Source organism: Mesocricetus auratus, unplaced genomic scaffold, assembly GCF_017639785.1.
Source record: "Mesocricetus auratus isolate SY011 unplaced genomic scaffold, BCM_Maur_2.0 Super-Scaffold_100010, whole genome shotgun sequence".
Lineage (NCBI taxonomy): Eukaryota > Metazoa > Chordata > Mammalia > Rodentia > Cricetidae > Mesocricetus > Mesocricetus auratus.
In genome coordinates, this window is record NW_024429194.1 from 27051025 (window position 1) to 27062442 (window position 11418).

The 11418-nt window shown below is 41.9% G+C and overlaps 1 protein-coding gene across 1 annotated transcript in view; it reads left to right on the plus strand.

The window, feature by feature from the left end:
• Positions 1 to 10923, plus strand: part of Irs1 (insulin receptor substrate 1) — a 54706-nt gene extending 43783 nt beyond the window's left edge. The window contains exon 2 of the mRNA XM_005082516.4: positions 6340 to 10923. The gene's annotated coding sequence lies outside the window, so the exon portion shown is untranslated. The remainder of the gene's footprint in view (positions 1 to 6339) is intronic.
• The last annotated feature ends 495 nt before the right edge of the window (positions 10924 to 11418 follow it).

The window sequence follows — 11418 nt, forward strand, 5'->3', positions numbered from 1 at the left end:
TAGGAAAAGAGGAATCCACGGTGGGGGCAGCATCCACCCTGGTAGGTCACAGAGGAGCCAAAAGACTCCGTTGCCTCCTTGATAGATCTTGATTTCTTTTTAAATAAAGCTTGCCTTTCTTCCTTGGTGGTCTCCTGAAGTCAGCAGCCTTGCTAGAAGGTCTTTTGCAGGAACAAAGGAGGAATTGGAGTGAGATGGCCTTTCACATGTTGGCACTTCATCGTGGATTTTCTCCTTGGCAACCCTATGCTCATGAAGTTCTGGCCAGCAACTTTGTTATTTTCACCCGCTCTCCCCATGTGACTGGCACCAGGCATGAGAGCTATTTAAGCAGCTCCATTAAAGCATTGGTTTGGTCTGATTGGTTGCCCTTTGCCATTTAAGACCACGAAACCCAGTCTTGCCAACTCAGTCTTGGCTAGTTTGAAAAGAAGTTTTCTTTCTTGAGCTTAGATGCCTTTCTAGTTTTCAGTGTCAGGTAGCAGCTATGAAAGTCCTTACCTCTAACTTTCCTTCAGCCCTAATTATTTATTTTGGTGTGATCACTGGAAGGCATTGGAATAGACAGTACTGTCTCACTTCCTAATTTTCTCTTCTTCCAAAGCTTCAACTTGTCATGATGCTTCCTAACTCCACCTTCTTGACAACAGATAGATCCTCCTGTCCCCCAACCTTTTGAACCTCTCTGGACTTAGCTTTCCCTTTCCTTCAGTGGACGGTTGGTAGAATTGGCAGAGATGCCTCTCCAGAGAGTTGTTTGGTTCTTGGGTACTGCCATCTGACTCAGATGTTAGAGCTCTGACTGTCAGTCACAGGGTCCTCTTAGTCAGTGTTTCACAGTCTACCAAGTAGAATGGTACTCCCGTCTCTTCATCTCGGATTGTGTGGTAACAAATGTTATAATTAAGGACTATCTGTTTACTGCAATGTGACAACATTTGCAACTGGCGTATTTGATTTTGTTTTGCCATTCTTTCACTTTCTAAGTTTATCTACCAGATTGAAGAATGGTTTTTTTTAAAAGTCTTCTTGGAGTATGTTATAGATGCCATATTAATATATCAATATTCTAGAAGATGTGATTTTTAAATTAGCAGTTCCAGGACTTATTGCAGTGGCAGCACCAGGGAGAAAACTGGAGGCATAAATGACAGTGGCATGAAATTAGGTGTAATTGTGTGAAATAAGAAAACAGCAGTGTGGTGGTGGCACACTTCTTTCATCTCAGAACTCCGGAGGCAGAGGCAGATCTCTGACTCTGAGGCCAGCCTGGTCTATAGAGTGAGTTCCAGGATAGCTAAAGCTATGCAGAGAAATGCTGTCTTGAAAAGCCAAGGAGGTGGAGGAGGAGGAAGAGAAGAAGGAGGGGGGAGGGGGAGGAGGGAGGAGGGAGGGAGGAAGGAAGGAAACAGTAGACCTGCAAACCCAGGGAGATGTATCCACTGATAAAGTGCTTGCTGTGCAAGCATGAGGATCTGAGTTCAATCCCCAGAGCCCCCTTTAAAAAGCTGGGCATGATAGTATGTACAAATAAACCTAGTCCTGGGAGGCACAGACAAGAAGGTCCCTGAGGCTTGCTGAACAACTAGTCTGGCTGAATCTGTGAGCTTCAGATTTAGTGAGAGATGCAGTCTTAAAAATATGAAGTCGGGAAGTGATAGAAGAAGAAACTAGATGTTGCGAGCCTTAGCATCACAGCTGCCATCTTGGAGCACAGACCAGGGCCCAACAGGAATGTGTGAACTCTCAAACCTCCACTTCTTCACTCTCCCATTTTCCAGTTGGGAGAGCGAAGCTGGGAAAGCATCAGCTCCCTCCATTTCCAATTACCAACAGTGAATTAGGAAGATGAGAGAAAGGCTAGGCTACTAGAGTGACTTTAGAAACAGTCTAATAACTTCACATGACACCCTTCACCTGTGTTTAAGAATGAGAAAGTGCCGAAGGATGGCTTGAATGTTAGTTTTCTCTTTTTGAAAAGCACATTCAAAAATGAATGCAGGATTACATAACCTCAAACCTTCCTTGTAATTTGTGAAATTAAAACAACTGAATTAACAGCTCCCCATGGGTGCTAGGCATTATAAACAATGTTTTTCTTTCTTTAGATTTTCCTGTATTTTACAGTGTTCTGTGTTATAAGTTTCCTAAACACATTTATGTTAAATGAAAAACTAATGTACTGTTTTGATGCTATTTTTGCCATGCAGAGGCTTGAACCCAGGACCTTGTACATGCCAAAAGAACCAAATACCTCTCTTCTTAGCAACATTACCAGACCTTGACACATTTCTTTAAGTAGAGGATTTATTGATAGGAAACTGTCTTGCTAAATTCACAGGGTTATTGCAAACAATGATCTCCATGGAAGGAAACAGACCTGCAGACCTTTTGAAAATACCATTAGATGAGGGGCGTGACTTTGTGGCTATACTTTAGAACCATTTTTTTTTAAACTCCGGTTTCTTAAGAATCAAGAATAGGAACCCTGGTTAGACACTCGTACTATGTTGCACTTGACTCCTCAGAATGGCAACAAGTTTCAAAACATGCATATGCAAGTTCAAGATGGTAACCCTTACCAATGGCTCTAACAGGAAGTGGGTTGCTGGAAGGGTATAGACCCTTCCTCTGTACCTCAGTTTTAACTGAGTGCTGCTTTCAACTTTCACAGTGAAAACTGATCAGTCAACCGAAACAATGTGAAAGGAGGCAAAAGCTGTATTTGTTTTTCAGCTCGAGTAAGCATGGTTTAAGTGAGTACAGTTCCGGAAGATGTAAATTCTTTCTGGATGCAATAATGCAATAATCTGTTGGACTCAAGTGGCATTGTTCAAGTGTTGACTTTTTTGATAATGCTTTAAAAATTACATTTTTCATTTTCTGGCAGCAGGATTTGGTGGGTTTTATCTGACAAGAAGATCCACAGTGAGGGGTACGGTAGATACTGATGTGATGAAATTTTGTCAAAGTATAATTTCCTGCTACGAAATCTCATGACAGGTGCATCACATTTCTGGGTTCAGAAGTTATTCCCCGGAGGTGTAAGTGGAGAGAATGTATGACAGACAGTACTGCTTGATATTTGCACAGTGTCTTCTGTTGAGGAAATGAGTTGCATTTGTTTCTCATTTTATGCACAGGGCCAGTGAACGCTTACATTTGGAAAGTAGCGTGACCACATTTGGTATGAGTGACTGGTGTCTGCCAATGGAGGCTGTGGAGGTCAAGGACATTGCCTGTACCCATAGCTGTTTCATCTTTGCATTTGTGTTTGCCAAAGATATTTGTTGAATCGAATGACTGTGAGAACCCAGTACAGTTAAACTTAAAAAAAAAAACATATTCCTAAATTGTGCATCTAGAGCTTAGCCCCCCCCCCTTTGCATTGGATGTTGCAGGCTCGTCTGTCTAGACTGCAAGATTGTAGTGATAAGCCACAGGTGGTCTGTCTGTGAAGTCTATAGTCTCTCTCCCTGATGCAAGAGAAGAACTAAGGCTTTGTGGCTTCAGTCTTGAAGCTCCATGGCTTTAGATAATAGGTCACTGGGAACCATCAACCTTGCTTGTTTAGTCCCTTTATTCACCATATTTGGCCACGAACGCCTTTTGGCTATCTCTAAAGATCAAATGTGCTTTCCAAGATTTAAGACTGGCTGCTGTAAAGACCATGGGAAAGACCACGCCTGAGGTGAAGGCAGCTGCAGAAAGAAATGGGAACTTGAGAAGGCATTCCATAGGCACTGATGCAAACAACGGCTTCATGGTCCGAATCAGTATGCTGGCTCCATAAGGGCCGCGGGGAAGGGCAGTTCCCACTGGGGCTGTCAGCTACTTCCCTTTACGTTCAGTCACAGGTTCGCACATTGCACAGGCAGGCGTACGCTTTCCACTTCCTGTGTAGCCTTCTTTTCCGTCCTCCCCACATCAACTCCAGCTTTCATCTTTTCCTAAGTTCCTAAGTTGGTGACACCAATAGGTGTTACTTGTGGCTGAAGTGTGTGTTGGTAGGTTTTATATAAAAGACTTTTGAAAGTCATGGGCTATGACTCTTTTTCCTCCTCCTATTTGAACATGCTTATGTGAAATTACAAGAGTGTTACCTGGTGATGTAAAAGCTATGTATTTAAGTCTTTTTGCCTCCCCTTCCAGGGTCCCCTGGTCTCTGCCCTGTGCACCCATGCAGTTGGCACGTGTGGTGATAAACCTGGGTACAGTTTGTTCCCAACCTAAACTGTTCCCTCAGCCCTTTTGGAGGAGAGCCAGATATGAATTGAAAAACATGCTGTGTGCCGTTCACTCCCCCCTCCCCTGCATTGTATATTTGGCAGTTTCTTTGTCCTAGGTCATTTAGTATAACGTGGTCCACCTAATTTTAGATCCAGAGCTGTGAATCTCTGTCTAGCTGTCTCATGATATTCTGATAGGAGTTCAGGAGAAACTTAAAAGTAAATGAGAACCCCAAGACTTGGCTGTGAGTATCATAGCCCAGCTGCGGGAAGCATGGCCTTGCCCTTTCTCCCCCTGAGGTCAGTTCTGTCTCACTACAGTTATAGGGAGAAACCCAGGACACTTTTATTTGTTTGTTTTTGCTTTGGCATCTCTATGCAGAGTCTTCATTCATAAGTAAAAAGTAGCCTCTCTTTTAGAGGCAGAGTTAATATTTTAAAATAAGTAGAAATCTCATAAAATTAGAGTCTTCGTTTGGTAAACTTTGACTTATCTAAAATCCAGTATGATGTTAATGGATCAGAGCCATAATCAGCCTGTTCAAAAGGAGGTAGAGGCTAGGCTTGGGGGTACACACCTGTGATCCCAGCATTGGAAAGGCTGACGCAGGAGGATCATGATGAGTTCAGGGACATCATAGGCTACACAGCAAGACCCAGTCTGCAAAACAAAACTGGGAGAGCAGAGAGAGAGAGAGAGAGAGAGAGAGAGAGAGAGAGAGAGAGAGAGACAGAGACAGAGACAGAGACAGAGACAGAGACAGAGACAGAGTGCGGGGGGGGGGCAAGTTGTATTGGTCAGTATTTATGCTTGTGAGTTTTATAAACCACCGTCCTCCTTGTGTCTCATGCGAACCTTGACCTTATCTGAAAGCGGTGCCTTTGTTATCCCTGTAATTAGATAAAGACCTACTGGTCTGTCCATAGAGATTTTCACCATGTACCTGCCCTAGATCTGTATGTTTAATTCCGATTGTCCCTCAAGGTCTTTGGCAGTCCTACGAAGCTGCATCCTTCTTATGGCCTACGCATTGCTGGTCTCTTCCCATCCTGAGCCTTGTTCTTTCATGTCTTCAATGACAAGTCTGTGGCATGCCTGCCTTTTGTTCAGCTCCCATTTATTAAGTGCCTGCTATGTGGCAAGCTTTGGACAAACACTGGGGTGACAATCCCTGTTTCCACATCCCCGGATTATCCCTTTTCTTCCAAAGGCCGCCAAATGTGTCAGAGAGGTACTTAACTAATGTTCTTAGCTAGAAGCCCTCTTCCCTCCTTTGTGCATCTAGACTTTTGCCTGTGTGCACCTGTTGTGAAATTCACCTGTTTGCTTCACAGTCTGTCTATTTATAGTGAAACTCGCCTGCCTTTCTGAAGCTGCTAGAAGGCAAACTTCAGCAGAATTTAACTTTGCGTACCCCATGGCACTTGATGTAACCATCTTCTCATTCAACACGTATTAATGATAATTAATCTACCCTGCTGCACACACTTCTGGGCACTCTATAAATATTGATATGTACAGATTAAATTCTGAGTGCATGAAAATAGGTACTTTTGAAGGACTGTTTGAGGTAAAACATGAGAGCAAGAGATATTTTCAGGGTTTCATAAAAGGGTCTCCTTCCTGAAGGGGAATTATAGATAATGCCCTACTGTGGTGAGCTTTGTCCAATTGAGGAAAAGCAATGTAATGTTTTTCGTAAATAAACTTCTATTACACCTGAATTGGAAGGTTGAGTGTAGGCTCTAACTGTGCATTGTGTTTTATAATATTTTAAATGAGAGCCAGAATGGACATTTTTGCTTGAAACATAACTCCAAAGAATTTTGTATTTCTTTGTTGCCAAAACTGAAATGTATGGATCTCATTGATATGTTTGCTATGGTATTGACTACTTTATTTCGGAATTGCTATAAACACAAGTATTTTGAAAGGAAACTTAAATACCGTGTGTTGGTTTTATGTAGGTGCACACTACTGCTTATACCTTTAACTTCAGTTGATCTCATACAGTCTCCCTTGTGTAAGGGGTGAGCTTCCCATATTATGATTGAATACACATCACCAGATGCCTATGATAACGTATGTTTTTCCCCATCTCCTTTCCAGAATGAAGACCTAAATGACCTCAGAAAATCCTCCTTTAACTCATGGGTACCCAGACTCAAACTGTTTCACAATTCACAAGCAGGACCTCACGTCTTCCTCTTCAGTAGATGGTACGATGCATCCATTACAGTTTGTTTACTCTGTACAATCCTCAGGAGTTCATTGACTGAACTGCACGTTCTATATTGTGCCAAGCAAAAAGAAAGCACTGTGACACCGGGACAATGAGTCTGCGTAAACTTCATCTTGAACCTTAAGGACTTAGCTGGCCACAATGAGCTGGTGTGCCCACCACCATGCCACAAGAGAATGGGTTGATTCTCGTCACATTTACAGCGTATGTTTCATCTACTCTGAAGCCGTGTTCCATGAAACACCACTGTAAATTATTTCATACGGAACTGTTCACGTTGGGTGGAGAGAGTATTAAATATTTAACATAGGGTTTGATTTATATGTGTAATTTTTTAATGAAAATGTAACTTCCTCACAGCGCATCTTTTTTTTTCTCTTTTGGATGTGGAACTGAGGTATTCGATGTTCTGTTGTAAAGAGTGGAGCAAATTCTTAAAAGGAGGCTAAAAAAAAGAGTAGTCTAGGGTATGATCCTTGTTTTAAGATTCTAATTCAGAAAAATAATATAAGAAGAATCATAGTGCCATAGAAGGTTCTGTCCTGTATAGTTATACTTGCTGATACTGTCTCTTGTAATATAAACTTGATGTTGAGCTGAGTTCCTTTTAAAAATTAATCTTAGCTTTGTTTTTTGTTTTTGTTTTCTTTCATTATGCTTTTTTTTTTTCCAAACGGAAGGAGGATGTATTCTACTGGGGTGTTTCCAATCGTCAGCTTAGAGTTGGTAATTGAATGGGAGCAGAACTGCAAGAAAAGGAAACCACAGACTTTCATTGTATATATGTAGACAGAAGGAGACATGAGTGATCCCTTCAAGTCAAAAGCTCTCTTTGGAATGAAGAATGTGGGTGTTTATAAATTCTGGAAATGTCTTTCTGTTCCTAATGAACTAGACACTGTTGGTCTCCCCCCTCCCCGCTTCTATAAGCCTTTTGCTCCCACCCCCACTCTTCTCTGTGTATACATCTTGTTTCATTTCATACATTGTCTTGTAAAGGTTGTTAGGACAGTGTGTTCTTCCTAACTGGAAATTAAAATTCCAGATTCTTCCTTCCTCCCTCCCTCCCTCCTTTCCTCTCTGCCTCCCTCCTTTCCTTCCTTCTTTCCTTTATTTTTTAAGTCATGACCAGGGCTCCATGTTATGTTCCCTAAGACACCTATCTCATGTATTCTGAGAACTTCCAGTGTTATGTGTGTTTTAGATGAATGCAATAGGCCCATTTGCCCTGGTGTTTTCTGGGCTTTTAGCGGTTATCTAATAAAATGCAGTTTACAGAGAGCACATAAAATATAGCGACCTGTCGATGAGGCATCTAGCCAGCAGTTAAAATACTAGTCCTTTCCTTGTCTAGAAAGTCCACTTGTCCTGGGATTTTTTCCCTTATCAAATAGCAATGTCAATGAGTATACCTGAAGATGTTTCCTTCAGAATTGTAAATTATCTTGCCATGAAACTTCCTAAAAGTACAGTGAATTAATTCAACAGTCAGTCAGTCTCCCTCTGAGTTCCTATGAGCTCAGCCCTGCTTTGGGGGAGGAACGACTCTCTACTTCTGGGAAGGGTTGAGCTGCCTAGGTGGGGCTGCCAGGAAGGAGCAAGAGTTGAAAGGCACTGCAGTGACCATTGGCCTGATCAACTGGTAGGGGACCCCTGGCTCTATTCAAAGAGATAAACAGACCCCGACTGCTGAGGCCAGGGTTAGTGCTCAGTCAGCCAGATGGCAGTACCTCACAGACTGTTGTACAATGTTCATTGTTGCAGATCTTAATCATTTGCATGCTCATCAGTTTCTAAGGTAAATAGGTCTCTAGTCATAAGAATACATTGTTTTCAAGGAACTCGCTGAATGACATCATTTGCTGTCAGTAGAAAACCCCACTGGTTTTGAAAATCTGATGTGAAAGTTGGGTTTTGTTTTTTTTTTTTTTTTACAAATGTGTAAGAAAAGATTCTCATTGTCAAAGTAACTTTTTAGTTTTTAAGCACTCTGACTCAAACTCTTCCTTATGTAAGAAGAAAGCAAGCTGCTTGTTCTCTTCCTTCAAGGATCTGAGTAACTAAAGAGAGAACAATGAACGAAATCAGCCCCAACCATTTGCCTGTAAAGCCGGCTATAATTTCTCATGGAGCCTGGGCTTCATATCTATGATTGTCACACCTCTGCATGAGGGGTTATTGCCATGTGGGGTGAGAAAAGAAAAGAGCAGACTGGACAATCGTCTCTTAGTTTCTCTATCTCTTGCTTTTTATTGAGTCAATAATAGTGCAAAGGTAGCCATTCTTACTTCAGGTTCTTCTAGAGTTACCTGAGCTGGGTTGATGACAGCATCAAATGTAGCTGACTTAGAACTGGAAGCTGCTGGTACCCAGGCTGAATTCTCATGCTCTGCCTCCTTGAAGGGTTTACTTTAAATACATCAGCTGCTAAGTTCTTGTGTTCAATTCCTATTTACAGATGTTGGCTTTTAGCTATTTCCAAGTATTTGCAGGGTCACCAAGGGAGTATGTTAATGGGGCTTCTAGTGGCCTCTGACTAATGTGGAAGTTAGTGGCTTTTTCTTTACAAGACCAACCTTTCACAGCATTCTTTCTTAAAGACTTGTTAAGACAGAGTTTTAAAATTCTCTTTTGTGAAAAGAACAAGTATATTCCCTGACTATGATGATAACTTTGTTTTGGGCAAAATCTTAGTTCCAGACCCAGCTGGAAATGAGGGGATTCTATTAATGATCAACCACCTGCGTCAATAATGACAAATCAGTACTGATGCTACATGTGTGACTTCTTGTTGCTGGCTTTCTAAGGTCAGGGCCACTCTGGACTAATCTAGTCACTACAAAAGGAGATCTACTCAAGAATCATCTAGCCAGAAATAGAGAGGTTTAGCTTGTCTTCCCTAGGCTTTTGTCTTCTAGCTGTCTTTTATGTGTGAGACAAAGTATTAAGAAACTATTTTACCGTACTGTAAGAAACAGTATTTTATAGTGCAGAAGCCCTATTTGATCAGCGGTACATCCTGAACGCAATATGCCATGTAGTTGGAAACACCTTTAAAACAGGTGACTTAAAGATAGGGAAGGTGGCTCACCACACAATGACAGTAAGAGCCATGAGGGATAGTAAGTACAGTTATGACTTGTGGCTGTGGGTGATAATGATCCCATATTTACCTCATGATGCCTTGGCTGAGCTCTGTAGGTGAGTTGGTCATACAAAGAGGCCCTCTAACAAGATATCAGACATTAACATCACCATTGGGGAGAAAGGGTTTCTTTGGAATGTACATGGAGGACAACTGGGGGAACCAAATAAGAAATAGTTTCTTTGCAGTGACAAGACAGGAGGGTTAGTGCTGCCAAGACAGGGTGTATGTTAGTTAGCAAGAGGTGGTGCTGTATGGGCTGCTGAGAAACTTTATAGCAAGCAGTCTGTTCTTGCAGGGCTGTGAGCAGGTACAACCTTGTTAGTAGGAACAGAAAGAATTCCAGGCTGGGCTGTAGGCTTAACTATAGATAGTGAATACAGTTTTTCCTGTAGTTAGTAGGAAAACACTGGGCCTTGGGTTATCCTGAGCCAAGCCTGAGATTGCCAAGGTTCTACTGGAGCTCTGTCGATCAGTTTCCTCCATGTCCCTGTAGAAAGTGTGGCTCAGCTGATGTGTTGGGTACCTGTCACTCACTACTTGCAATTAGAGCACCAAATAGATGCTGGAAGGAGACTGAGAGGTGCTGGAGGTGTTTGGCCCTACTCCTAATTAAGAGCCTATAATTAGCAAATATCATTTTAAAATGTACGGCTTGGGTAAGGCATTATCTCCCTTCCCCAGCTTATCGATGACTTGGCATTTGTGATGTCTACACCAAGAGATGGGTGTGTTATCCTTTTGCCATTCACCTGCTATTTAAACCTCTCTGTGTCCATACTGTCTCTTTCTCCAGTGTTAACCATTATGCCATATCATAGAACAAATTCACTACCCAGGAAAATGTGTCTGTTTGCATATCCATCTGTAGTACTAGCATTTTTTTAGTCCATTTTAGAACTTTGCCACTGGCCTAAGAATATAGTTTCTTATATAGTTACTTTCCTTATACCTCTTGGCTACAGGGTGGGCCAAACGAACGCCATCTAGCTTTCCATTTGCTGTGTGTGGTTTGGTTTATCATCTGAAGTTGGTGGTGCTATTGACGGTGCTACTTCATCTGTGTTCAAAAGACCGACGCATGGTCTATGTTGCTACCAAAACATTTACTGTATATATGTGGATAACGTATTATGTATATATGTAATGGGTACCAGGCCAATTTTTCTTTAGAAGTGTTTCACTTTTCCAAGCTTTCTTTTCAGTGTTATGCTTGTGTTCAATTCTTTTTACCCCCAATTCTGTCTGGTACTTAGAATTGTAGTGTCTTCATCGTTAATTAAAGAAAACTGTCTACATGAACTCACAGATGTGTGTACTAGTCATTCTTGTCTTTCCCTATGGGACCTGGAACAGACAAGGGATAGTGGTTGGATATGGGCAGTTTACACTGTGAGCATGCTTCCATACATGCTCACAGGGACAGGTAGTTTTCCATGCATTTCTTGGACTACATTCAGTGGCTGAGTGTATTAACAAAAAGAGCTCTAGCTGATGGAGGCGCACACCCTCAATCCCAGCACTTGAGAGGCAGAGGCAGGCGGATCTCTGTGAGTCCAAGACCATCCTGGTTTACAAGAACTAGTCCCAGGACATGCTCCAAAGCTACACAGGGAAACTCTGTCTTGAAAAAAAAAACAAAGCAAAACAGAAAAAAAGAAAAGGTTCTATAAAAACTTTTGTCTGCTTGATGGCTGATGCTACCAAAGGAGGAGAATGAGGAGAGGAAAAGAACATGTCTTCTTATTCCTGTTCACTGGGACACCCTTGTCAGCCTTGAACCTGCACTCAGATCCCTGTG